The following is a 24,293-nucleotide window of genomic DNA, read 5'->3' on the forward strand; positions in this document are numbered from 1 at the left end:
CCTTTGCAGAGACAAGGATGGAGCTGGAAGCCATTATCCTCAGCAAACTAACACAGGAACAGAAAATCAAATACCTCATGTTCTCACTTACACTTATAAGTGGGAGCTGAATAATGAGGACACATGGACAAAGGGAGGGGAACAACACACACTGGGGCCTGTTGCGGGGTGGGCATGAGGGGAGGGAGAGCATCATGACAAACTGCTAGTGCATGAGGGGCTTAAAACCTAGGTGACAGGTTGATAGCTGCAGCAAACCACCATGGCACACTTATACTTATGTAATAAACCTGCATATCCTGCACATGTATCCCTGAATTTAAAATAAAAGTTGGAAATTTAAAAAACACAAATGTATATTTGGTCTCTGTCCCCGGTTCCTGACACAGAGCTCCTAAAACCCTCGGAATTTCCTGAGTGATAAGGATACTAGGAACATCTTTTGTTATAATATTTTATTTTTGACCCCAGTTTCTGATACAGAGTTCCTAAATCCGTTGGAATTTCCTGGGTGACAGGTGCGTCTTTCGTTCTAATGAGGTGACTCTTGGTGGGCTTCTGGATCACTTCAGGATGGGAACTGGCCACCAGAAACAGCAGGCCATGATTAGAGGGTTGAAACTTTCAGACCACTCCCTCATCTTCCCAGGAAGGGGAGAACAGCTTAGAGACTGAGTTAAGAGCTTCTGGGCTGGTGAATACATCAAGGTGCTGGGAGGGCAGTGCATGGAGAGAGGGCCTGGAAGCTCCATGCCATCCCCATGCTTGCCCTGTGCCTCTCTTCCACTTGGCTATTCCTGAGTTGTATCTTTATAATAAACCATTAAATGTAAGTCAAGTAACTTCCTGAGTTCTGTAAGCCATTCCAACAAATTATTGAACCTGAGGAAAGGGTCATGGGAACCTGTGATTTATAGAAGGTTAATTAATCACAAGGACAAGTGGCAACCTGGGATTTGTGACTGGCATCAGAAGTGGTGGCAGTGTCGTGGGACTGAGCCCTTTAACTTCTGAGATCTGATGATTACTCCAGGTAAGCAGTGTCAGAACTGAATTAAATGTAGGATACTCAGATGGTGCCCAGATAATTGGAGAATTGCTAGGAATGGAAAAATCCCACACATCTGGGGGTTAGAAGTGTTGCATGAGTACAGGAAAAAAGTTTTTTTCTTTTAGGGTAGAAGGAGATGACAAAATATTTGGGAGCCAAGGATTTGTGGAGTTGTTGTAGGCAGATGCAGAAGGTCCTGAACTTCCCAATAGGCCTAATCTGGTCATTTTTTTTGAAGGCCCTTGGTGGGCTGTCCTTCCATCACACTGGGCATATGCAACCTGGAGGAGGGCAGTATATAATATTTTTTCCCCCACAAGGCCATAACCTACCACATGACTGCTTGATTCTGTCACAGGAAACTTCTCTCCTTTCCCCTTCCTTCCTTCCTTCCTTCCTTCCTTCCTTCCTTCCTTCCTTCCTTCCTTCCTTCCTTCCTTCCTTCCTTCCTTCCTTTCCTTCCTTCCTTCCTTCCTTCCTTCCTTCCTTCCTTCCTTCCTTCCTTCCTCCCTCCCTCCCTCCCTCCCTCCCTGCCTCCCTTTCTTCCCTCCTTCCTTCCTCCCTGCCTCCCTTCCTTCCCTCCTTCCTTCCTTCCATCACACCGGGTGTACATAACCTGGGGGATGCCTATATATAATGTTATTTCCCTAAAAGGCCATATCCCTACCACTTGACCACTGGATTCTGTCACAGGAAACTTTTCTTTTCTTTTCTTTCTCTCTCTCTTTCTTTCTTTCTTTCTTTCTTTCTTTCTTTCTTTCTTTCTTTCTTTCTTTCTTTCTTTCTTTCTTTCTTTCTCTTTCTTTCTTTCTTTCATCTTCCCTCCTTCCTTCCTTTCCCTCTTTTCTTTTCTTGTTTCTTTTCTTCCTTTCTTCCTTTCTTTCTCTTTTCTCCTACTCCCTTTGCCCTCCTCCTCCTACTCTTTCCCCTTCCTCCTCCTCCTCTTCCTCCCTCACAACCCCATATCCCTCTCCCTTCCCTTCCCTCTTCTCTTTTTTCTTTCTTCTTCTGTCCTTTTCCTCTGCTTTTCTTTTTGTTTTGTTGTTGTGCAGCTAGGTATCATGAAAACCCTCATAGTTCTAATAAAAATTGGAGCAAAGTTCGCAAAGTGTGGCCCATGTGTTAGCAATGCATGGTCCCAGGTCTCACCCACACAGATTCTAACAAGTGAGCCCTACATGCATTAAAATTTGATAACTGGAGTTGCTTCCAAGATGGCTGAATAGGAACAGCTCCAGTCTACAGCTCCCAGCGAGATTGACACAGAACACAGGTGATTTCTGCATTTCCAACTGAGGTACCTGGTTCATCTCATTGGGACTGGTTGGACAGTGGATGCAGCCCATGGAGGGTGAGACGAAGCAGGATAGGGTGTTGCCTCACTTGGGAAGTGTAAGGGGTCAGGGGATATTTCCCTTTCCTAGACAAGGGAAGCCATGAGTGACTGTACTTGGAGGAACGGTACACTTCTGCCCAAATACTGTGCTTTTCCCATGGTCTTTGCAACTGGTAGACCAGGAGATTCCCTCCTGTGCCTGGCTCAGTGGGTCCCACACCCACAGAACCTTGCTCGCTGCTAGTGCAGCAGTCTGAGGTCAACCTGAGATGCTGGAGCTTGGTGGGGGGAGGGGCTTCCGCCATTGCTGAGGCTTGAGTAGGCAGTTCTATGCTCACAGGGTAAATGAAGCGGCAGAGAAGCTCGAACTGGGTGGAGTCCACCACAGCTCAGCAAGGCCTATTGCCTCTATAGATTCCACCTCTTGGGGCAGGGCACATCTGAACAAAAGGCAGCAGACAGCTTCTGCAGACTTAAACATCCCTGCCTGCCAACTCTGATGAGAGCAGTGGCTCTCCAGATAACAAACAGACTGCCTCCTTAAGTGGGTCCCTGACCCCTGTGTAGCCTGACTGGGAGACACCTCCTAGTAGAGGCCAACAGACACCTCATACAGGCGGGTGCCCCTCTGGGATGAAGCTTCCAGAGGAAGGATCAGGCAGCAATATTTGCTGTTCTGCAGCCTCCGTTGATGATACCCAGGCAGACAGGGTCTGGAGTGGACCTCCAGCAAACTCCAACAGACCTGCAGCTGAGGGGGTCTATTAGAAGGTAAATTAACAAACAGAAAGGATTAGCATCAACATCAATAAAAAGGACATCCACCCCAAAACCCCATCCATAGGTCACCAACATCAAAGACCAAAGGTAGATAAAACCACAAAGATGGGGAGAAACCAGAGCAGAAAGGTTGAAAATTCCAAAAACCAGAGTGCCTCTTCTTCAAAGGAACACAACTCCTCTCCAGCAAGGGAACAAAACTGGATGGAGAATGAGTTTGACAAGTTGACAGAAGTAGGCTTCAGAAGGTTGGTATTAATAAACTTCTCTGAGCTAAGGAGCATGTTCTAATCCATTGCAAGGAAGCTAAAAATCTTGGAAAAAGGTTAGACAAATGGCTAACTAGAATAACCAGTGCAGGGAAGAGCTTAAATGACCTAATGGAGCTGAAAAACACAGTACGAGAACTTCATGAAGCATACACAAGCTTCAATTAGATCAAGCGGAAGAAAGGATATCAGTGATTGAAGATCAAATTAATGAACTAAAGCAAGAAGACAAGAATAGAGAAAAAAGAGTGAAAAGAAATGAACGAAGCCTCCAAGAAATATGGGACTATGTGAAAAGACCAAATCTACATTTGACTGGTGTACCTGAAAGTGACTGGGAGAATGGAACCAAGTTAGAAAACACTCTTCAGGATACTATCCAGGAGAACTTCCCCAACCTAGGAAGGCAGGCCAACATTCAAATTCAGGAAATATAGAGAACACCACAAAGATACTCCTCAAGAAGAGTGACCCCAAGACATGTAATTGTCAGATTCACCAAGGTTGAAATGAAGGAAAAATGTTAAGGATAACCAGAGAGAAAGGTTGGGTTACCCACAAAGGGAAGCCCATCATACTAACAGAGGATCTCTCAGCAGAAACCCTACAAGCCAGAAGAGAGTGGGGGCCAATATTCAACATTCTTTTCTTTTTTTTGAGATGGAGTCTCACTTTGTTGCCCAGGCTGGAGTGCAGCTGCGTGATCTTGGCTCACTGCAAGCTCTGCCTCTCATGTTCACACCATTCTCCTGCCTCAGCCTCCCAAAAAGCTGCTACTACAGGTGCCTGCCACCACGCCCAGCTCATTTTTTTTGTATTTTTAGTAGAGATGGGGTTTCACTGTGTTATCCAGGATGGGCTCGATCTCCTGACCTCATGAGTCACCGACCTCGGCCTCCCAAAGTGCTGGGATTACAGGCGTGAGCCACCGTGCCCAGCTCAACATTCTTAAAGAAAAGAATTTTCAACCCAGAATTTCATATCCAGTCAAACTACGCTTCATAAGTGAAGGAAAAATAAAATGCTTTACAGACAAGCAAATGCTTGTCACCACCAAGCCTTCCTTACAAGAACTCCTGAAGGAAGCACTAAACATGGAAAGGAACAACTGGTACCAGCCACTGCAAAAACATGCCAAATTTAAAGATCATCAATACTATGAAGAAACTGCATCAATTATTGGTCAAAATAACCAGCTAGCATCGTAATGGCAGGATCAAATTCACACATAACAATATTAACCTTAAATGTAAATGGGCTAAATGCCCCAATTAAAAGACATTGACTGGCAAATTGGACAAAGAGTCAAGACCCATTGGTGTGCTGTATTCAGGAGACCCATCTCATGTGCAAAGACACACACAGGCTCAAAATAAAGCGATGGAGGAAGATCTACCAAGGAAATGGAAAGCAAAAAAAAGCAAGGGTTGCAATCCTGGTCTCTGATAAAACAGACTTTAAGCCAACAAAGATCAAAAGAGACAAAAAGATCATCACATAATGGTAAAGGGATCAATTCAACAAGAAGAGCTAACTATCCTAAATATATACACACCCAATACAGGAGCACCGAGATTCATAAAGCAAGTTCTTAGAGACCTACAAAGAGACTTAGACTCCCACACAATAATAATGGGAGACTTTAACACCCCACTGTCAATATTAGACAGATCAATGAGACAGAAAATTAACAAGCATATCCAGGACTTGAACTCAGCTCTGGACCAAGCTAATATCCAGAATCTACAAAAATCTTTAACAAATTTACAAGAAAAAACAACTCCATCAAAAAGTGGGCAAAGGATATGAACAGACACTTCTCCAAAGAAGACATTTATGCAGCCAACAGACATATGAAAAATGCTCATCATTACTGGTCATCAGATAAATGCAAATCAAAACCACAGTGAGATACCATTAATGCCAGTTAGAATGGCAATCATTAGAAAGTTCAGGAAACAACAGATGCTGGAGAGAAAGTGGAGAAACAGGAACAGCTTTACACTGTTGGTGGAAGTGTAAATGAGTTCAACCATTGTGGAAGACAGTGTGGTGATTCCTCAAGGATCTAGAACTAGAAATACCATTTTACCCAGCCATCCCATTACTGGGTATATACCCAAAGGATTATAAATCATGCTGCTATAAAGACACATGCATGTGTATGTTTATTGTGGCACTATTTACAATAGCAAAGACTTGGAACCAACCCGAATGTCCATCAATGATAGACTGGATTAAGAAAATGTGGAACATATACACCATGGAATACTATGCAGCCATAAAACAGGATGAGTTCATGTCCTTTGCAGGAACAATGGATGAAGCTGGAAACCATCATTCTCAGCAAAATATCACAAGGACAGAAAACCAAACACCATATGTTCTCCCTCATAAGTGGGAGTTGAACAATGAGAACACACAGACACAGGCAGGGGAACATCACACACTGGGGCCTGTTGTGGGGTGGGGGACTCGGGGAGGGATAGCATTAGGAGAAATACCTAACGTAAATGACGAGTTGATGGGTGCAGCAAACCAACATGGCACATGTGTACCTATGTAACAAACCTGCCTGTTGTACACATGTACCCTAGAACTTAAAGTATAATAAAAAATAAAAAAAATTTTGATAACCAATGGACTACACAGAATGGTTCCAGAGGCTGCCGGTATAAAGAATCAGAAATAAAAGAACCTTCTGCCTCTGCCAAGAGACTGAAGGGTAGTGGTGATGTTTAGAAACACTATTTTTTAAAAACTATACTATTTTCTTTTGTCCTTTTTTGTTATCTAATATAAGAATTTGTGCATGTTTTAATTGCTGTCCTTTGGACATCTTCTTGTGATGCTGGTGACCCCTAAAGAAGGGAGGTATTTCTGGGTTTTCTGAAAGTTGTCAGTTAACTGTCTTCTCCAGTCGTGTGGGATCTGGAGTCTTCTCCAGTCGTGTGGGATCTGGAACCTACAGCCCGTACTTGTCTTGACCACAATAGGCTGTACTTCATAGCCTTGGCTGCTGAGGTCTGAGGCTAGTCTTGCTACTCCCAAGTCAGGGTTGTTGAATTCCCAGCAGTGAGCCTAGGCTTGTGTGTCTCTGTGTCACAGTATTTCCCTTACTCCCTCAATGCTGGCACAGGTTATGTGTGAGAGTTTTCTCCCAATTTCTCTGCTAACTACTTTCATTTCCCATCAGAATACAAGCCCACCCTAAGCTTCAGTCACCTTGGCTGTGACCCTGACATCTGTCCTGACTCCTGCAGATCCTTTCAACCAGAGGCCTAGATTCTCTTTCTTGCACCTGTAGCCACAGACTATAGTCTTACTGCAAATTGACTGATTATGAAGATCTATAGGAATGCGAATGCTCCCTTTCTGACTTTGAGTTTTGCTTGCCTTCTGGAAAGAAATCCACTAAAATTTGGTACCATGAGCCAGGCACATTTATATGTGTATTACCCCTGTCTCCAATGAGCTCCTCAATAACCTAAAGAGGAAGGTACCATCTTCAGATTTTATGTAAATAAAGGAAATGGGGCTCAGAGACGTTAAATAATTTGCCCAAAGTCACATAGCTATTGAGGGCATACAGATGATTCTAACCCAGGTCTTCCTGACTACAGAATTCATGTTTGTTGTTCTGTTCATAGCACCTGGCCTTCTGCTAGGGTTCCCATCTAAGTTTGTCATGACATTTGACATCCTACAGCAAATGGTCTGACTGCTCTTCTGGGCTAGCCAGCCTGCAGCTAGGTTAGTTTCTCCTAGTGCCTGTGGCATCTGCAGCAGCTTCCTCCTTTTCCTCCTCCCTAGTGGACCCCCATGTGCCTAAGCCTGCCTAAGTCATGCAAGTAGCAGGTACTGGCAGGCTGATTACTTCCACATACTCAGTCCCCACTTACCACAATCCACAATATGTTGAGACATTGTTACCTTGAAGCTAAGGAAGCTTAAGCTTCAGGGCTCCTTACTTGCATGGGCCCCTGAGAGGGTCTTAGTAGTATGGGCACATGGTCATGAGGTGTAATCACAATCAGTGAAAACCTCTGGATCTTCCCATTCAGACTTCCCTCTCCATCAGGTTTCCATCCAGTCTGGAAGTGTGGAGTGCTGAGTGACAACGGGCAGTTTTAGGATCTGGCTGAGGGGAGCATTTAATCTGGGCTTGGGGTGATATATTTGTGTAGTTCTTGGTTGCTTCTGTTCATGCTTAAGTCACTGCTAGTTGTACATTTTCCACCCACTGTGCCTTCTCCCCTAGAATTGCAACATGCCAGGTCTACCAGTCTGTTATGATATGAACACACCCTATGGCACCCAGTACTCTAGGATTCTGGTACTGGAATAGTAACAAGGTTTGAATGTGTGGGTTTCTAAACAACTTTTGGCCAACCACACTAGAAAATTTGAGTAATCTTTCTATCCTCTCTATGGAAAATAATATTACAAAAAAGTTTTTATATAAAGTGGTGATCAAAGATTTGGCAACAAAAAATGTTGAGAAAAAGTGTTATAGAGATATATCAAGCATTTAACGAATTAAAATTTTTTTCTGGATTTTGTTATTTGTTAGCTTTTTACAATTAGTAATTTGCTGTGATTGATTTCTTTTTTCATTACTTACATAAGCACCCAACTTCATATCTACTTTTGAATTCATAATTTTATATTATTTTCCTTAAAAGCGGATCCCCCAAATTGCATAAGCTTCAGTTCCCACAAGATCGGGATCCTCCCCCAACAGTGGCATTCAAAAAATGGCTGTCTAGATCTAGGCATGTGACTTGTGAAAAGTTGAAGATTTTAAGAACAGCTTTATTGTTATTGGTGTTTTTCTCTTTCCTTTGGGAAGTTAAATGGCTCAAATAAAGAACAATCTCTGTCCTTTATCTCCCTGGTACCAGCTGTAATCTAGCATCGCCCATGCAGCAACCATCAGCATTTAAGCAGAAAGGAGGACATGTGAGATTGACATAGTCAGAAAAACCTCTTTAACGTCGGGCACAGAATTGGAAGAGAATGCAAATGAGTTCTCTCAATGTCTATTAGTTACACATATACATACACATAAAATGTATAAGATTTAATTTTTGCATTCTGGGGAATAACCTTGTAATACAAAGAAATAAAATTACTCAAACTTTAGTACACCCACTAATATTTTCCTTGCTGACAAACATATATAGAGGCTGTATATAACAGTCATATAGGGAAAAAAAGATGTAATGACATGTCTTTCATTATCTCATTTATAAAACTACTTGGATGAAATTTCCAAAAGTAATCGTTCAAACTCAAGGCTGTTTTTTTTTTTGTTTCTGTTTTTCCTGGAGATGGTTTTCCCTACTATTTGGTTTAAACATTTTCAGGTTAAATGAATGGATGGACAAATGGAAAATAATGTAACACTTGTTTGTGGATCAAAATTTGATTAATGATAGAAAGACCAGCATTGTTTTCACCGATGATTAAAGTGAACAAACCAAAGGAAAGCTTAAGTAATGTGTTTTTACATTAAATTGTGATGAAGTAGACCTATAATAAAATTAATGCTCTGAAACCTTAACTGGAAAAATAACATTATGAAACCTACTAATTTTTCAAAACTATATGAAAAACCTTTTATATATAATGCACATTAAATTCATGTGGATCAAAATGAGGTAAGGAAAACATTTCAATTATGAGGACTGGATTTCATCCCATTCTTGAGGATCTTCTTGTAAGCCTCATTCTGTTTGTTCAGACAGAAAGGCTTTTTCACATTTTTATCAAACCCGAATGTCTAGAAACAGGAATGTAGGCTTTCACAGTTCAGGAGGATTTAAAAAGAGAACTAGATAACAAACATCATGAATAGCAACCATTTTGGAAAGTGAGAAATAGGAGTTGACACCAAAACAGACCTTCCCCTGGCGTTTGATCTGTACCCACGCAAATTTGGCCCACTCTGGGCCCTCTGCTTGGGCGCAATCATCTTTGCGTGCTGCTGTGGTCCAGATGTATTCCTCCCGGCTTATTGCCACCCCTTCACAAGTCCCCTGCCCACAACTCTTTTCCTTTTCTACTCTCCTTGTCACCACTCCTATTTTGATTCTTATCATTAAACCTTTCATGCATTATCCTAATAGAAAAAGCCATCTCGAACACTTCTCTTATATAGCACGTCTGGTGTGACAACCCGGAATACGACTAACAGGTCATCACAAAGTCACATAGGAGATGTGGTTTGTCCACCGCTCCCACTGTGAGAGGGAAGGAAAAGCGGCCGGGGGTCCCTTTCCCCTGCTGGCCGACTCTGGAGAAACACTCAGCAGGACAGAGGAAGGCTCGGTCAAATTCCAAGACAATAATTCCAGCAGTATGAGAATATCTAAGTCGACTGTGAGATATCATACTTATGCATTAATAAAATCACTGAGATGGATCTATATGTATGAAAATGGATAAACCTCCAAGACATATTGAGTGGAGGAAAATAAGTAATTTCAGAATAATAGTACAGGTTGAGCATTCCTAATCTGGAAATCCAAAATCCACAATGCTCCAAAATTTGAAATGTGTTGAGCACCTACATGATGATCAAAGGAAATTCTCACTGGAGCACTGTGGATTTCGTATTTTTGAATTAGGGATGCTCAACCAGTGGGTATAATGCAAATATTCCAAAATCTGAAACATTTCTGGTTTCAAGTATTTTGGGTAAGAGATATGCAACCTGTGTCTACTACAATGTGTCATGTGGACACAGGGCTCTGGTACAGAGCAGGCACTTACATATTTACTGAATCTTGAATAAATGAATTTATGAAAAAATATTCAGATACATTCACATAAAATAATGTTATATGTCTCAATGGATATATAAAGAGAAAACTATATATTATATATGTTAAATAGATATATATTTATATAGTAAATACATGTTAAAAATATATAATCATTTATATCTTATATATTACATGTAAAATATGTCATACTTATATGTTATAAAATATCTAACATATTATTTATATTATATAAATACAAATAAAATAGTTATACGTTTTACATATTTTTAAAGTAATGTATATATTATTTAAATATAAATAAATAAAGGAAATGATCTCATACCCAGTTATTACTGGGAAAGTGGGAGAAGCCTGGGAGACTGGGGTGAGTTGTCAAAGAAAATTTAGTGTTACTTGTAATGTTTTCATTTTTTAAAAGGAAAACACGTGCAAGTATTACTTGTGAAATTAAAAGTTAAAAATTCTATGGCATCGTTCTTGCTAAGCTTTATGGATGTGTTGCCATACGCAACAAAGAAAAATCCTAGAAAAGTCCTATAGTGGCTGTACATGGCAAATCATGGGTGGGCCTTAATGACACACTGCCTAGATTTCCAATTACCAGAAAGCCAGCTGACTCTATTTGGTTCCCCTCACCCCTTTCCTGCTCTTTCTTGACCTCTAAAATCGCAGGAGTTAACTCTCAGGTAAATGACAGTCGTATCTGACTTGGAGGGGCCCTGGGAGCAGAGGAAGGTGGGTAGCAACATTTCAGAGTAGCAAATTTCATTCCCCTTCCTCCCACACTGTGGCCCTATCTTTCTTCCACTGGCTGATGCTCCTGCTCTCCAGGCCTCTAGGAAACAGGCATCCATACTGTACTGAAGTATCCTACCCAAGTGTGTCATTTATCACAGCTAAGAAAGGAGGTGACCAAACGAAACACACTAAGGTAGAATGATGGCTATGCCTAGCTTAACCTTTTAAAGGTTATCTCCTTTACCCAAATGACACTATAACTCAGACAATTTCAAGTTGAGGGGAAAAGAAGGAAATTTTGGGCAGAGCACCCCCAGCTCCCACCATAAGTTTTTACTATTAGGCATTAGGGAAAGATGGAAAGAAGAAAGTGTTAAGGAGACACCGAACATTTGTTGTAGTGGAGTCAGGTGGCTATCTTGCATTTGAACCTTTGGCAGGTTCAGACTGTTGACCGTGGATAACGAAGATTGAAGGGAATCTCTCTCCTTGGACACATGAGCCACCACCTACAGCACTGTCATCTCCTGCCTCCCTCCACTTGGTGAAAAATGGGACCTTAAACGGTGTCAATCTTCCATAAAACAAAACTATTCCATAAAAATGGCTAATTGAACACCGAAGCAATGAGTCTGGGGATAATGAGGTCTTGTGGGTTCTATTTGCTAATGGCAGGAATTGATTATTTCACACTGCACATGTAATTAAAGTGGAGAGGAGTAATGAGCAGTGAAGTTATAAAATGAGTATGATAATCAATTAGGTTTTTACTTCTGCTTAAAAAAATTTTAGAAGAGCCCTTCTACTGTATATTGAAACTAACATAATCAGTTTAACAGACCTTGATGCATTCAGAGAGAACAACAGACTGCCAAATCCTGCCTATCTCCTCGTAGGACATTATCAAAACAATATCTTGTGCCTTGGTGAGAAAAATCACAAAAAAACCCACATCAGGCAGAACATCACTTTTCCATTATGTCATACATACCAAATGCTTTCTGGTCCTGCTTATGTTTACAGAACAAAGTGGGTCAAAGGAATTTACTGAGATCATAAAGGGCAAGATAAGTGCTGGAGCTCAGCACCCCAGTAGCTGCTAGACTTGATGGAATTAAAAATGGAAAATTAACCTATGACTCAGTAAATCAACCTTTTAGATAGTTCTGGACCACTAAGTGTGGCAGGATGTTCATTTAATTTAGTACAGACTAAGAACAGCACCGTGAGATTTACTAGATGTACTAGAAAAGCATGGTAAGATGAAAGAGCTCGTATGTGCACATGTGTGCCTTGTGTGTGTATGTGTGTGCTGTGTGGACTATGTGAGCTCTGTGGTGTTTGTACATGAAAGTATGTACACACACATATGTTTGCACAGCTGTGACTGAAGCAATTTAGAGTTACTCTGTGTTATTATATCTGAGTTAAGTGATGAGAACTGCAGGCTAATGGTTAAGAAATGTTCAATCGCTCTTTTTCTTGTCATATCAGAGGATTGTAAAATATTGCAATGACATATTTTACTGAGAGTTTTACTTTATTATGGGGAAAATGATTGAGCAACATGGGACTTGAAATATGAAGTATTATACTACAGCCTTTTAAAAAGAATACGCTGGGTGTTAGCTTGTGATCACTAATATACATTTCTACTGAGAAAAAAGAAAAAGATGTCATGTATACATTCAAAATCCAGACAGTGCTTATACATCAGTTAGATAACTGTTTGCTAATAAGACCTGAAAAGGTGAGATAACTGTTCCATGGCACTTCTTGGCATGACCACTGTCTGACACTCATTGAGTTTTTGTGGGTAAGGTCATTTGTATGCTGCAAAATGTACTCTGGTCATTCAAATGGTAAATAGTTAACTTCTAGAGAAATAAAACTTCTAAAAAGAGATGTGTAAACACATCTCAGTGGCACAACTGGAGAAGAAAACCCCATCATCCGAAAACTCAGAGTAGCCTTGAGTTGATGTTCATCATGCAGTGAAGATGGGAAAACTACAGTGTGAAATATCAATATCTCTTTGCTGTGTCTGTTAGCTTCACAAAAGCATTTGACACCATGCATGGATCTGAGCTATGGAAGCTACTAGGTCTGGCTGCATTGAGTTCATGAACACTCTTAGGCTAGCCTGATTGCATGGTTAGTCAAGTTAGAGTGGGGGGTACTGAGACAGTAAATAGTATAAATAATACTTATATTTCAGCTTGTCAGCTTGAGGAAACTACATACAGAGTATTCCTGGGCATCTGAAAAACTTCCAACGGAACAGGCCACATTATTGATGAAAGTCTTTGTTATAAAACTTATTTCCAAAAATAACCATGTACAAGTGACTAGGCTCTAGAAACACACTCACAAGATATAGAGTTTATCATGTCATGGTTTTAGCCAGTACTAGGCATTGACAATAAATATGAAGAATAAATAGGTAGATACAGTAGCACCAGGAGGACTGTACATGTAGCAACAAAATGTTCAAGGGTAATGCTGCATGGCAGGTTTTCCTACAGTGTTTTACAGAGCATAAGCATCTTATGACATGTTGACAGCTATTCTGAGGCAAAGGTTTGAGAAATGCTACATACTCTAACAGCCCTGTCTCCCTCCTGGTTCCAAAATCTGGAATTCTGCCAGTCTAGGAAGGGATATGGATGAGGAACGAAGAGTAGAAACTTGCCATGTCTGGTGTTCATATGATATGAAGATCAACTCTCCCACATCCCACCCCTCTCCAAAAAAACAAAAAAAAAAAAAAACAAAAAAAAAACCCAAAAAGAAGCTGACTGGGCGCGGTGGCTCACGCCTGTAATCCCAGCCCTTTGGGAGGCTGAGGTGACCCGAGGTCAGGAGTTTGAGACCAGCCTGGCCAACATGGTGAAACCCCGTCTATGATAAAAATACAAAAATAAGCCAGATGTGGTGGTGGACGTCTGTAGTTCCAGCTACTTGGGAGGCTGAGACAAGAGAATCACTTGAACCCGGGGGGCAGAGGTTGCAGTGACCCGAGATTGCACCATTGCACTCCAACCTGACCGACAGAGTGAGACTTCATCTCAAACAAACAAACAAATAAATAAATAAATAAGCCCTGCAGAGGTCATGCATGCTAATGAATCCACATAGACTTCCCTATTCCTCTTCTGGAGCAGTTTCTTAGAGACTAGCTATGAATCCCTTTTCCATGGCAACATCACGAAAGAAAAGGACAGGACGAGGGTTAAAGGTAAAAGACAGGATTCCAAGTTCAATTTGAACTTCAGATAATCAATGAATAATTTTTTTGGTACAAGTGTGTCTCAAATATTGCAAGAGACCCACTTAGAGGGAAAAATAAATTTTTTTTTTAATCTGAAATTCAGATTGAACTGTCCTCTATTTTTGTTGAATAAATCTGGCAGCTCCAACTGGAGCACATAGCCTGTCTATCAGGGTCAGAACAGTGCCCAACACAACACACAATTCTCTGAGGCCCAAGATGTTTGGAGAAGGGACGGCTGTGGAATCTCCAAGAAACCTCTGCTCGCTAAAATGAAGTAGAATAAGCAAAAGCTAAGAACTCAGCAGATTCACCGAAGCGCAGCTTCAGTCAGTGTTGCATAACTAGAAATTAGGGAATCAGAAAGTGAGGAGGGAAATCAGCCTGAACTGCAGTTAGAGCGGGTGCAGTGCTATGTCTGAGCAAAGCTTTCTGGCTGAGGGAGGTTAAAAGGCAATGTAACGGGTGACGGAGGGCTTTTCAAGCAAAGACTGAGGTTCTAATCAAAAGACAAACTTCACATGTGCACAGTGGAGAAAGGCTTCTAGCTTCCAAGATGGCCTTTTCGGTCACACTCATTCTCCCTCACACACATATACTGATTGTAATAAATATTGATAACATAATCATAAACACGAAAACTAGCTAAACCTGTCATAGGAGCAGAGTGGTAAATTCTGGTTTGGGCTGTCAGAGCAATTGATAGATGTTTTATAAAGATCATGGTTTTTTTTGCTGCAAACAAAGGCAGAGTTCATCTATTGTGTTTCCAAAATACGTTCCCTACTGAATACACTGACAGAAACCATTTTCATCTTTGTTGGTATAAATCCCAGAAAATCAAATTTGAAAAATGAAGTGCTGATGGAATTCTCAAACTCCAGGGTGAAGGCAGATGCTGTTACTCAGTGTAATTATTGTCTCTCATCACAGGATGAAGTCTGATTACATTATGGTCAGAGGGAAGTAACAGTTAACATTTTCAGATAGGAGGTTTCAGCATTCTCAGCTCTGTTTGACCCAAATCAAACAGACCAGAAAAAGAATCTCCTTGATCTAATTCTATTGCTCTTGCTTTAGTGTCTGTATGTTACCTCTAGAGTGGGCTCTGAGGAGGCCTCTGAATAGTGAAGACATATTTAGGAACTTAGAATTTAGGAGATACAACACCAATTTTATAAACATCCGACTTAGGAGTGACCCATATCTATGAAGCCACAAAACTGTTGCCACTATTTTAGGAACAGCCTCCAAGTCAGTGCCCCCATCCCTAGGAGAGCTGCTGCAGCTTCCGGAGCCAAACTGGGTTGTCAAGAGATGAGTATGTGAGGACCATACCAACTGCCCCCCTAAAAATGTGGGGAAAAATCTACTGGAGAAAGATAATTTCCAACCTCTTCCCAAGTCTTTCCGTGCAGTACCTTGGTTCCAACTTCCACAGGATGCTGTGATTTCAATGAGGGTGGAATATTCCAGAAGCCAGCTGATCTCCTCCACCCCCTTCTACCACATCATCCAGGAAGAGTTCATTTCAAAGGGAATTCTCAGAAGCATATCATTAAAAACCCAATAAGAGACTAGATCTGCTGCACTTACCAGGCCTGTACCCTCAAGGATAATCAATCTTACCATGACTTTTATCCTGTCATCTTTGGCCACCCACAAAATGCAAGACCCTCCAGGCAACTGTCATCTCATATATTATTCTCTACTTCCTTGCCCCACCTCTGTCTCCTCCCACCCTTTCCTCCTTCCACTGCTAGCCTCCCTGAGAACCTGCCCCACTCTGCTCTCTGGAACCCTCACTCCACTGCAGTTTCACTCTCACACATGCTCCGTATTTTCATGGAATTTTCCTTTAGCCTCTTCCCTTCACCGACATCTCACTTTCCCCTCAAGGACATTGCCTTCTCTGGAGCCCTATCAAGTGGAGGATGTTTATTCTAAGGGGCCAGACACAGTGTTGGCCTTCTTCTGGCTCCCAGATACCATTTCAGAATCAAAACCTATCCCTCCTTTGAGATTTGTACTGTTCAGTCCCACTACCCACTCTCTCCAATGATGTAACTTAAGGGTGCCCTGTGTATATTGGTTCAAAGAGTAAAAAAATCACCCAGTGCCCCCAGCTGACCTGGGCTCCTAGCTCACAGTTTTCCTACCCACCTCATTTCCTCTCAATATCTTGAATGATTGCAGCACCCACAAAGGAACTCCATTTAACAACTCTAGCCTCAAAATTCCTTAATCTCCATTGATCTGGGTGACCATTTCTGTCTCTACTGCTTCACCTCCTACTCGTCCGTCTGTTATAGTGAGCTTTCTGCCTGCCCCTCCACTCTCTGAGACTGCTTTGGCAAAAGTCACGGATCACTTTCCACCCAGATCCAACAGATTCTTTGAAGTTCTCATCTTACTTGACCACTCGGCAATGTCCAGTACTGTGAACCGCATCCATCTCCCTGAAACTCAACCTGTAGCTTGGCTTCTGAGATCTTGCTCTCTTGCCCAGCTCTCTTTTGCCTTTCACGGTTCTCCTTTGCTGGATCTTCTGCCTCAGCCTACTCTGTCAATACTGGGGCTCCTTAATAAGCATTCTGCCTTTGGTCCTCTTTTCCTCTTTTCCTGGCTAGCCCTCTCCTTAAGAAATGAAACTATAACTGAGGCAATTTCAAGCCTTGGACCCCCTTATCTGTTCTCATGGCTACAACAGTCAATTATCCATTCGTTTCTCTAATTAAGCCTTTGCTTTGAGTGCTAAAGCTATACATTCGCTTGCATAGACATTCCCATCTCGTGCTCATTCTTAACATATGCACAATTTAACCAATCAACCCTCCCTCCAAACCTACTTTTCTTGGAAAATGGCACTATGGCCGCTCAGAAACCTGAGTGTAATCCTAGGTTATTCGTCTTACTCCCATTCTAATCAGTTCTCTTTGCTATGTATCTTAAATGCTTGTCTCATCTTTTCAGTCCCTACCGTGGCTGGCTTGGTCAAGGTCCTTATAATTACGTAGCTTGACTGCTGTTACAACATCCTGTCTACCTTCCCTCCCGTATCCAATTTACTCTGCACATTGCTGTCAGTGCTCTTTGTATAACAGAAATAGGGCCATGCAACTTTTCTGTTAAAAAGCCAGAATGGCTCCCCACTGCCAAGAAAATAAATTTCTAAATTCAAAGGCATGGCTTTTAAGCATCTCATGAACTGGTCTCTCTTTAGCTTTGCTTCTTGCTAAACACCATTTTATCCACGCAAGCTCTACAATCCAACCCAACCAAATGCTTTTGCAACATCACAGACCCTCTGTGTGTCCTACACCTCCACACATTTGCTTGAGAAGTTCCCTAGGCCTCAGTGCTCTCTTCTTTACTTCTCTCCCCTATTAATTCTGCCATATATATATATATATATATATAATGTAATATCTATATAATCATATATATGATTACTCTGCCATATATATGTAATATATATAGTCATACATATATATATATGAGATTACTCTTTGAAGATGTTGTTCAACTGCTACCTCTTCCAGACAGGTTTTCCTAAACCTATCTGGGAATAGTTGGCATCTGTTTTCCATGTCCCAGGGCGCCCTGTACATCTGTGTACCATAGGTGCTCTTTGAGATTGTGAGCCACTTAACACAGGTACCAGGTCTCATTTACCTTCTAATCTCCAACGTCTCATACAGTTTCTGGTACCTAGCTTCAGAATTTTTATTAAATGAATGAATAGGAGCCACTGCTCCTTTAGTTAAGGACAGTTCTTTACGCTTCCCAGCGCTCCTGTAGTAGAATGTCTTATGTTCTGCACCTCATTTAGAATAGCATAGTACTTCATGTGTTTCACAGAGTAAATACAGGATTGGCGAAAGAATAATGCTTTATTTCCAAAGTTTGGGCAAGGCTGTGTGTGTGCGTGTGTGTGTGTGTGTGTGTGAAAGAGAGAGGGAAACAGAGAGAGAGTGAGAGAGAGAGGGACCTTCTGTCCTTTGACAGGGCTTGTGCTCTTGGCATCCAAAGTAGAAATGCAGTATATATTTTGTCACAAAAACAATGTTAAAAATAGTGATTAGATTACATAATTCCTATGCTTATTCAACTTTATGGGCCATATTACTATAGAATTACATTGTGGGCTTTAAAGTTAAATAATTCAGCTAAATTAGGGACTATGCTGGTATCTTAGAAATCCTGGAAATCTTAATGGCTGTGCTAGATACTGTGATGCGCCATCCAGACACCCCTTCAAGAATAAAGGGCGTATTCCTCCAGCTGTGGGGAGCATGTTACAGGAAAGTCCTCACTGTCAAGCCTATCTGGGGATTTTCTCAGCTGGAAAAAAAACTGCCTCATTTAAAGCCATGCTCCTTACAAGGGCAGGACTATATCCCATGACTGACCACCATGAGGGTGGAAAGGCCCTGTCCCCTTGCCATAGCTTAGGACAACTCTGAAAGGCCTACCCAGCTCCAGAGCCCCTTGTTAGGTCAACTGAGGCCGTTGTCAGCTGGCAAAGTTACAATACAGCTCATCTTCTCCATCCTCTAAGTCCTGCTCCTGTCTTCTCACTTCCACAGGTGTTGGCCCCAGGGGCACTCCCTAATAAGCATCCAGCTCAGACTTTGCTCCCTGGGGAATCCAACCTACTTATATACGGGGAAATGCAACCTAAGCTCAAAATAATCCACTGGCAATTTTGGGGATGCAATGTTCAATAAAATGAAAATTATCTGTGTTCTGACTCAGGCTTAGTATTTATAATCTTTTATCCTAGAGCCAAAAGATAGGATTCCCATGCCCAGAACCATAGTTAACTTTTCTGTTGCCTACAAGTAAATCACTTTGGGCAATTTGTCTTCTATGATTGTTTGGTTAGGGTTTTCTACCACGCCTGAGATGAGTGCCCTCTCCCCAGAAATTTTTTACTTATTTTATTTTTCAGACAAGGCCTCACTTTGTCGCCCAGGCTGGAGTGCAGTGGCATGATCTCAGCTCACTGCAACCTCTGCCTCCAGGGCTCAAGTGATCCTCCCACCTCAGCCTCCCAAGTGGCTGGGACTATAGGCATGCACCACCATGCCTTGGCCTCCAAAAGTGCTAGGGTTATGGGCAAGAGCTACCATACCTGGCCCCCAGAAGTGTTTGAAGGTATCCCTCCTATTTGAAGAATTCATTTTCGTGAGTAGGCAATACTCATCCTAGTTTATAGACATAACTGAAAATAAATAGAGCCTTTTAGCTGGGCGTGGTGGCTTACACCTGTAATCCGAGCCCTTTGGGAGGTCGAGGCAGATGGATCACCTGAGGCCAGGAGTTCGAGACCAGCCTGGCCAAAGTGGCAAAACCCCGTCTCTACTAAAAATACAAAAATTAGCTGGGCATGGTGGTAGGCACCTATAATCCTAGCTACTCAGGAGGCTGAGGCAGGAGAATCCCTTGAACCTGGTAGGCAGAGGTTGAAGTGAGCCGAGATGGTGCCATTGCACTCCAGCCTGGGTGACACAGAGAGACTCCATCTCAATAAATAGATAGATAGATAGATAGATAGATAAATAAATAAATAAAGCCTTTTCCCCCAACCTCAGGGCAAACTGAGAAAAATGGGCATATGATTCCCCCTACAACTAGATGGGAAAATGGAAATGTTGGTCTAGATTCTACCTACTTTCTCTTGGTGACTCTAGAACAACACTCATTTGTATTGTTGAAAATAAACAAACAAGCAAATAACACAATACAAGCAACTCTTTTTCCCTTTCAGATTCATTCCACTTAGCTATCTCTTCCTTTACCCTCTACTCGTCACTGATCTTGGCAGACCTCCCTTCTAGTCATTTCCCTGCTACCACTGGCTACTTGGATACCAGAGTCATGGGCTTCCTCTATATTTCCATCCCAGCTGTCACCTTGGGGAATTTTAATATCCATGGGGAATAGGTATGCATTTTACCAAGCTTACTTTCTGTCTCTTTGATACCTCTAGTTTGAATCGTCTACAAACTTAGAATCTGTGGTTTTTGTTCTGATCACACCCTTTTCTCCAAAGAGTGTGGAATTGATGACTGAATAGAATACTGTTTTGCAGAAACCCTCAACTATCGAGGCCCTTTTCTTCTGCATTTATTACACCGAAAGACAGTTCCATCTACCTGTTTATCTCTCCCACAAGATTAAAAACTCCTGAGGTGCTCATAGATGGTGACTTGAAGTTGAAGACCTTAATGGGATCACAAAGACTACTAGATAAAAACAAATATTCACACCAGAAAGCAGAGATCTGTGCACTTGCTCACTCTCATGTGTACATTCTCTCTCTCTCTCTCTCTCTCTCTCTCTCTCTCTCTCACACTCTGCCCCCCCTCCCGCCCCACAACCCCTTCTTTGTCAGGTATCATTTGTTCATTTCATCTAATCCATATACCCTTCAAATGGGCAGGGTACAAAGATGCATTTCTCTGATGTAGTACCTGGAATAAACCTTGATAACTGTTTGGTCAGTACTGTGCTCTGCAGAAGTGGCAATTGACAACAGAACTATAGAGAAGTCAATGGTCCATTTACTGGTTGCTTCTTTAATTGCATTTATGAGGAAACACAAAGATGAAAGTGTGGTCAGTTCCAAAAAAGCGGATGACAGGGATCATGGGAGATTCGAAGAGCAGAGGTAGACATTTGTGCCTATGGCCTGCAGCAAAGCAAGCTGGAGAGAACCTTAGAAACAATGTGATTTTTATTCTATTTCTCTGGTTGCTTTATGAGTGAGTTTTGCCTCTATCAACTTCTCCTGGAGCTTTTCTTTTAAACCTATTAGAGGATTGGGTATATTAAGCCTTTACAAAAAGTAGTTTGTAAGTAGTTTGTAAAGGCTTAATATAGTAGTTTTGGTGTTGAGAGCAACTCTTTGAGCAACAGTAAAACAAACTCAAGGAACTGACTCAAGGTTTGAGGCAGCAGCCTAGGGAAGCACCAGATCCCCTGTTCTTCTTGTGTCTATAGCTGCATAATTAGCATCTAAGTGCCAGGAGTACTGAGAAACCTGGGAAGAGAGAGAAGCAGAGCCCTCCTTTATGCCATGAAGAACTGCATAAGAAGTGGCTCCCTCCACTCTATATCCCTATGTTCCTCTCCTCTTCTTTGTTTCTAATTACTCCCACCCTGGTCTATTACATCTCCTAAACCATTTACTTGCTCTCCAGGCACCTCATTTCCAATATACTCCAAAGAGTTCTTTTAAAAAATACCTCCCCAGAGCACCACTATCACCGTAGCCCCTTCCACTTTGGTGGTTCTCTTACAACCAAATGAAAAAAAAAAAGTCCCCTGGCTTGGCATTCAAAGATTTCCATAACATGACTCCACTTATTCAATAAAGAAAAGTAAGAAATTAAAACAATATGAAAGCATACAAAGTTAAAAGAAGTTCCCATCTATTCCCTTACTCCCTCTCCCTAAGGCAACCATTCTAGCAATTTCCCACTTATTTTTCTAGCCTTATTTCTTCTGATTTCCTGTACACCTCCAAAGCTCTGGCTAAACAAATACTCCTGTCAACTCCACACGGGTTTCCTTGTGTCCCTGCTCCTAAGACTTTGCTCATATTATTATTTTCTTAACTTTTAATTTTAGTTGTAAATTGACAAATTATCATTGCATATATTTATGAGGTACAAAGTGATGCCATGATTTATGAATTTAATGTGGAATAATTAAATAACACTAATTAACATATCCATCACTTCAAATACTTATCTTTTTTTGTGGTCAGAATATTTGAAATTTATTCTGTCAGCAATTTTGAAATGTGCATTACTTATTATATTCACCATGCAGTACAATATATCTCAACGTAAAAGATGACATTTCTCCCATCTAGTTGAGGCTTTGTACCCTTTGACCATCATCTCCTCATCCCCTCCTCCCAGGTTTTGGTAACCACCATTCTACTTTCTGCTCCTTTGAGTTCGATTGTTTTAGATTCCATGTATAAGTCAGACCATGTGGTATTGTCTCTCCGTGCCTGGCTTATTTCAATTAGTATAACGTTCCCCAATTCCATCCGTATTGTCACAAATGGCAAAAAGTCTTTCCTTTTAAAGGTTGAATAGTAGTGCATTGTGTGTATGTACCACATTTTCTTTATCCATTCATCTGTTGATGGACATTTAGGTTAATTCCATCACTTGGCTACTGTAAATAATGGTGAAGTGAACATGGGAATGCAGACATCTCTTTGACGTCTCGATTTCAAATCTGTTGGATACATATTGATTTCAAATCCAGAAGTGGCATGACTGGATCATACAGTAATTCTACTTCTAGTTTTTCTAGGAACCTCCATATAGTTTTCGACAATGGCTGTATTAATTTACATTTCCACCAACAGTGTGCAAGCGTTCCCTTTTCTCTACATCCTCCCTAACACTTGTCATCTTTTGTCTTTTTGATACTAGCTATTCTGACAGGTGTGAGGTGGTATCTTATGGTGGTTTTTAATTTGCATTTCACTAATGATTGGTGATATCGAACATTTTTTCATATATCTGTTCATAAACTGGAAGAATAAATATTGTTAAAATGTCCATGCTACTGAAGTGATCTATAGATTTACTGTATTCCCTATCAGAATTCCAAAATCATTTTTCTTTGCAACAGAAAAAACAAATTCTAAATTTCATATGGAACCACAAAACCCCCTGAATATCCAAAGCTATCATGAGTAAAAAGAACAAAGAGCATGATCCTAACATACAAATAGACTCATCGACTGATGGAACAGAATTGGGAGCTCAGAAATGAACCACACATGTAGACTCAACTGATTTTTGACAAAGACGCCAAGAATACACAATGAGAAAGAGAGAATCTTCAGTAAGTGGTGTTGGGAAAACTATTTATATGCAGAAGAACAAAACTTCTTCTGTATGCTTATCTCACACCATATGCAGAAATCAGCTCAAAATGGACTAAAGAGTTAAACTTATTTGAAACTGAAAAATTACTAGAAGAAAAGATAGGGGAAAAACTACATGACACTGATCTGGGCAATAATTTTTTAGATTTGATCCCCCAAATTGTAGGCAACAAAGGCAAAATCAGACATATGGGGTTACATCAAAATAAAAAGCTTCTGCAGAACAAATTAAACAACAGAGTGCAGAGGCAACCTATGAATTGGGAGAAAATATTGTAAGCCACACATCTGATCAGGGATTAATATCAGAAATAGATAAGATATGTATAAAGAACTCAAATAACTCTATAGAAAGAAAACCAATAATTCAATTTAAAAATGGGTGACTTGGCTGGGCGCAGTGGCTCACGCCTATAATCCCAACACTTTGGGAGGCCGAGGCAGGTGGATCATGAGGTCAGGAGATTGAGACTATTCTGGATAACATGGTGAAACCCCATCTCTACTAAAAAATACAAAAAATTAGCCGGGTGTGGTGGCAGGCGCCTGTAAGTCCCAGCTACTCAGGAGGCTGAGGCAGGAGAATAGCGTGAACCTGGGAGATGGAGCTTGCAGTGAGCTACTCAGGAGGCTGAGGCAGGAGAATAGCGTGAACCTGGGAGATGGAGCTTGCAGTGAGCCGAGATCGCGCCACTGCACCCCAGCCTGGGCAACCAAGCGAGACTCTGTCTCAAAAAAAAAAAAAAAAAAAAAAAAAAAAGGGTAACCTGATAGACATTTCTCTTAAGAAGACATACAAATGCTCACATTATTCTTTAAGACTAAATGTTATGAAATGTTCTTTCTTCTACCCACCTTTGAATGTCCAAATTCTGCCCATCCTTTGAGATTTAACTTTCATGTCACCTGCTCTGTAATGCTTTTCTCAATCTACTTATTAAATCCTCTCCTACTCCTTTGAATTCACACAGTGTTTCTTCCAATTCCTGCTTAGAGGACTTGATATTTCAGTCTCTGCTCTTTGGGTAGAAAGCCAGCCTCCACTGTTTAAATGTAAGCTCCCCAAAGCAGAGCCCCATTCTCAGTTCACCATGGCATTGCCTACAACGTGCACCCTGGGCCTTTCTATGCACA

The 24,293-nt window shown here is 41.3% G+C and overlaps 2 protein-coding genes across 4 annotated transcripts in view; one reads left to right on the forward strand and one right to left on the reverse strand.

Annotated features, from left to right (window-relative positions):
• Positions 1 to 24,293, forward strand: part of DAAM2 (dishevelled associated activator of morphogenesis 2) — a 979,794-nt gene that overhangs the window by 589,285 nt on the left and 366,216 nt on the right. The window lies entirely within an intron of this gene.
• The window catches only part of KIF6 (kinesin family member 6), a 381,700-nt gene that overhangs the window by 164,518 nt on the left and 192,889 nt on the right, over positions 1 to 24,293 (reverse strand). The window lies entirely within an intron of this gene.

The sequence above is a fragment of the Macaca thibetana genome, chromosome 4 (genome assembly GCF_024542745.1).
Source record: "Macaca thibetana thibetana isolate TM-01 chromosome 4, ASM2454274v1, whole genome shotgun sequence".
Lineage (NCBI taxonomy): Eukaryota > Metazoa > Chordata > Mammalia > Primates > Cercopithecidae > Macaca > Macaca thibetana.